The 5,000-nt window shown below is 57.5% G+C and overlaps 2 non-coding genes and 1 pseudogene across 2 annotated transcripts; all 3 read right to left on the bottom strand.

The window, feature by feature from the left end:
- Positions 1–1,245, bottom strand: part of LOC144418711 (large subunit ribosomal RNA) — a 3,695-nt pseudogene extending 2,450 nt beyond the window's left edge.
- Positions 1,246–1,533: 288 nt separating this feature from the next.
- Positions 1,534–1,687, bottom strand: LOC144418732 (5.8S ribosomal RNA). The gene has a single exon (XR_013473639.1). It is a non-coding gene; the product is annotated as a 5.8S ribosomal RNA (ribosomal RNA).
- Positions 1,688–1,985: 298 nt separating this feature from the next.
- Positions 1,986–3,795, bottom strand: LOC144418728 (small subunit ribosomal RNA). The gene has a single exon (XR_013473635.1). It is a non-coding gene; the product is annotated as a small subunit ribosomal RNA (ribosomal RNA).
- Positions 3,796–5,000: the final 1,205 nt, after the last annotated feature.

Raw genomic sequence — 5,000 nt, 5'->3', positions numbered from 1 at the left:
TTCGTCCCCAAGGCCTCTAATCATTCGCTTTACCAGATAAAACTGCGACAAAGCGCCAGCTATCCTGAGGGAAACTTCGGAAGGAACCAGCTACTAGATGGTTCGATTAGTCTTTTGCCCCTATACCCAAATAGGACGATCGATTTGCACGTTAGAATCGCTACGGTCCTCCACCAGAGTTTCCTCTGGCTTCGACCTTCCCAGGCATAGTTCACCATCTTTCGGGTCCCAACATGGACGCTCTTGCGCGACCGCCCCGGCAGAGCGGGTGCGATCGGCCGGTCGTGCGCCGGCGCCCGCACGGGGCTCCGGGTCCGACCTCGTTCGGCCAAAGGCCGCCTTCACTTTCATTTCGCCTGCGAGTCTCGAACCACTCGACGACTCGCGCTCATGTTAGACTCCTTGGTCCGTGTTTCAAGACGGGTCGGGAGGGTGGCCGACGTGGCCACGGACCCCGAGCGCGTCGACGGCGCGCCACCGAAGCGGCAGCCCGCCGAACACCGGCACTGCGTACAGTGCAGGCGAACGACAAGCCAGCCGAACGGCGACGGCCGCACACAGAGAGCGCGCGGCATCCTTTCCTCGATCCGCCGCCGGGCCGCACCGCCCGCGCGCTGTAACACCCCCGCCGGAGCGGAGGCCACCTTCGCGCGGAGACTTAGACCGACGGCAAACCGGTCGTGACCCGCGCCGGTCGCTAGTGCGCTGAGACGGTGCGCGAGCCGACTCGGCAGCGGCGCCTTAAGCGTCCGCGAACCGAGACGGCGCGCCCCCGCACCCAACTGAAAGCGAGCCGGCGACCTGACGGGCCCTCCCGTTTGCCTCTCAACGGTTTCACGTACTCTTGAACTCTCTCTTCAAAGTGCTTTTCAACTTTCCCTCACGGTACTTGTCCGCTATCGGTCTCGCGACCGTATTTAGTCTTAGGTGGAGTTTACCACCCGCTTTTGGCTGCATTCCCAAACAACCCGACTCCGAGAAGACCCGAAGCGGCCAAGGCAAGCGCCCCTATGGGCCTAACACCCGCCGTGGGACGAGGCCTCGATCAGAAGGACACCGGCGCTCGCCGTCAGCCGCACTGGGACTTCCGTACGTCACAACTCGGCGCGCTCGAAAAGCGCGCAGATTCGACGCTGGACTCTTCCCGGTTCACTCGCCGTTACTCAGGGAATCCCTGTTGGTTTCTTTTCCTCCGCTTAATAATATGCTTAAATTCAGCGGGTGCTCTCGCCTGAACTCAGGTCGTATGTGTCAAGCGGGCCGCTTCTTACACGGCCCGCTGGCATCGCAAGTCGTCGCCGCCGGCGCCGACCGAGCGCGTACCGTCGCCGCCTTGGCCCACGGTCGGTCTTGATCTCGTGACCGGACCGACCGACCTGGACCCGCCCCTCGAACGTAGTTGAACACGTCGAGGGGCCGGCGGTGTACGGGACACGCGGTCGCGCCGAGAAAGCTCGGCGACCGCTTCAACTTGGGGCGACGCCCGGCCGTCTTTGCAGAGGCCAGGCGACGGCCCTCGGGTGAGGACGAACGCGACCCTGAGGCAGACGCGGTCCCGGGATTGACCCGAGACCGCAATTCGCGTTCAGAAGGTCGACGTTCAATGTGTTCTGCAATTCACATTACTTCTCGCACTTGGCTGCGTCCTTCATCGACTCGCGAGCCGAGTGATCCACCGTTAAGAGTCGTCCTCGACGTTTCGCCCGGCGCCGAAGCGCGCGGACGTCACACTGTGGGATCGACCACAAAACCACCACCGACAACAACTGCACAAAAACACCAACAAACGGCGCCGAGCGACCGCCGGGCTGGGCCGGCGGCACATCGAGCGCGGTGCCCAGAAGCCACCATCGCACTCGGCTGCCTTGCTATGCCAACGTGTTACGCGTGTCGCACGGGGCGGAACCCCGATTGACGGCCGCCCTCTCGGCGGCACTCAAAGACAATTCAGTGCGCGGTCGGCCGGGGCCTACCACCACCTTCGGTAATGATCCTTCCGCAGGTTCACCTACGGAAACCTTGTTACGACTTTTACTTCCTCTAAATGATCAAGTTTGATCGTCTTCTCGACACGCCGACGCGGCCGTTGCCAGCCGCGACGGGGCCGATCCAAGGATCTCACTAAACCATTCAATCGGTAGTAGCGACGGGCGGTGTGTACAAAGGGCAGGGACGTAATCAACGCAAGTTGATGACTTGCGCTTACTGGGAATTCCTCGTTCAAGGGAAACAATTGCAAGTCCCTATCCCAATCACGAATGAGGTTCAACGGGTTACCCGGACCTTTCGGCCTAGGTTAGACACTCGCTGCTTCACTCAGTGTAGCGCGCGTGCGGCCCCGGACATCTAAGGGCATCACAGACCTGTTATTGCTCAATCTCGTGTGGCTAAACGCCACTAGTCCCTCTAAGAAGTTAGACGCCGACCGAGAAGGTCGCGTAACTATTTAGCATGCCAGAGTCTCGTTCGTTATCGGAATTAACCAGACAAATCGCTCCACCAACTAAGAACGGCCATGCACCACCACCCACAGAATCAAGAAAGAGCTCTCAATCTGTCAATCCTACCTGTGTCCGGGCCGGGTGAGTTTCCCCGTGTTGAGTCAAATTAAGCCGCAGGCTCCACTCCTGGTGGTGCCCTTCCGTCAATTCCTTTAAGTTTCAGCTTTGCAACCATACTTCCCCCGGAACCCAAAGACTTTGGTTTCCCGGAAGCTGCCGGAAAGGTCGTCATGGTAACGCCTCCCGATCGCTAGTTGGCATCGTTTATAGTCAGAACTAGGACGGTATCTGATCGTCTTCGAACCTCTGACTTTCGCTCTTGATTAAAGAAAACATTCTTGGCGAATGCTTTCGCAGTAGTTCGTCTTCCGCCGATCCAAGAATTTCACCTCTAACGGCAGAGTACGGACGCCCCCGTCTGTCCCTCTTAATCATTACCTCGTGCTCCGAAAACCAACAAAATAGAACCGAGGTCCTATTCCATTATTCCATGCAACACTATGCAGGCGAACAGCCTGCTTTGAACACTCTAATTTTTTCAAAGTAAACTTATCGGCCACCGCCGACACTCAGTCAAGAGCACCGACGGAGAACCGAAGGTGAGGCGAACGCAACCAGTGACACGCCTTGCGACGGACCGGCGGCGCTCGCCCAAAATCCAACTACGAGCTTTTCAACCGCAACAACTTTAGCATACACTGTTGGAGCTGGAATTACCGCGGCTGCTGGCACCAGACTTGCCCTCCAATGGATACTCGTTAAGAGTTTTAGGATGTACTCATTCCAATTACAGGGCCTCGTTAGAGTCCTGTATTGTTATTTTTCGTCACTACCTCCCCGTGTCGGGAATGGGTAATTTGCGCGCCTGCTGCCTTCCTTGGATGTGGTAGCCGTTTCTCAGGCTCCCTCTCCGGAATCGAACCCTGATTCCCCGTTACCCGTTATCACAAAGGTAGGCACGTAGCGTACCTTCGACAGTTGATAGGGCAGACACTTGAATGATACGTCGTCGGTGCAGAGACCGTACGATCCGCGTGGTTATCCAGAGTCATCAAACGTCACAGGACGAACCCGGTCGGTTTTGATCTGATAAAAGCGCGCCTCCCGAAGTCGGCGCTTAATGCATGTATTAGCTCTAGAATTACCACAGTTATCCACTTCGCTTACGAGACCAAATAAACCAAGACTGATTTAATGAGCCATTCGCAGTTTCGCTTTACGAGAACTCGTACTTGCACCTGCATGGCTTAATCTTTGAGACAAGCATATCACTACTGGCAGGATCAACCAGATAGCTGCGACAGCTGCGCTCGGCCCTTGCTGGGCCGCCCGGCGCGTGCTCGTCGCATTCGTTTAAGACCGAGGCGATCGCCTGCGGCCGTACTCAGCTTCGACAGTCGCTGGCCGCGACGTCCACGCTCTCGCCGGCAGTGCCAGGCGGAGCGATTTGCGTTTTTTCTTTGCTCGCCCTCTCTCGGGCTCGATCCATTCAGTTTCGCACAAACAAGAGCTCTGCCGGCCGCCTGCAGCGGTGCCTAAAACCCGGGCATAACAATGCGACCGTTCTGCTAGGCCGACAAGCGCTCAAGCCAGACGCTCGATCGAACGCCCCCTACATATTAGTCGAGACAACGGCTCGCTCATTAGCATCGCGTTTGTACTTTAACTTTTTTTGGCTCGGCTTCTTTCGACGCCGATGCCGGCGACGCAGCACTCTCTCGCCCGCCAGCCACCGAGAAAAGGGTGCGCTCCGACCGGCCCCGCACCGCTCTTTCTTGGCTCATTCGAAATTACTGTCTTTCGCTCTGACATGCCTTACCTAGGGTTAGGTTAGTATGCTTGCACGTTTGTACTTTAACTTTTTTCGGCTCGGCTTCTTTCGACGCCGATGCCGGCGACGCAGCACTCTCTCGCCCGCCAGCCACCGAGAAAAGGGTGCGCTCCGACCGGCCCCGCACCGCTCTTTCTTGGCTCATTCGAAATTACTGTCTTTCGCTCTGACATGCCTTACCTAGGGTTAGGTTAGTATGCTTGCACGTTTGTACTTTAACTTTTTTCGGCTCGGCTTCTTTCGACGCCGATGCCGGCGACGCAGCACTCTCTCGCCCGCCAGCCACCGAGAAAAGGGTGCGCTCCGACCGGCCCCGCACCGCTCTTTCTTGGCTCATTCGAAATTACTGTCTTTCGCTCTGACATGCCTTACCTAGGGTTAGGTTAGTATGCTTGCACGTTTGTACTTTAACTTTTTTCGGCTCGGCTTCTTTCGACGCCGATGCCGGCGACGCAGCACTCTCTCGCCCGCCAGCCACCGAGAAAAGGGTGCGCTCCGACCGGCCCCGCACCGCTCTTTCTTGGCTCATTCGAAATTACTGTCTTTCGCTCTGACATGCCTTACCTAGGGTTAGGTTAGTATGCTTGCACGTTTGTACTTTAACTTTTTTCGGCTCGGCTTCTTTCGACGCCGATGCCGGCGACGCAGCACTCTCTCGCCCGCCAGCC

The sequence above is a fragment of the Styela clava genome, unplaced genomic scaffold, assembly GCF_964204865.1.
Source record: "Styela clava unplaced genomic scaffold, kaStyClav1.hap1.2 HAP1_SCAFFOLD_30, whole genome shotgun sequence".
NCBI classification, from domain to species: domain Eukaryota; kingdom Metazoa; phylum Chordata; class Ascidiacea; order Stolidobranchia; family Styelidae; genus Styela; species Styela clava.
This window is presented reverse-complemented; position numbering and strand designations above follow the sequence as displayed.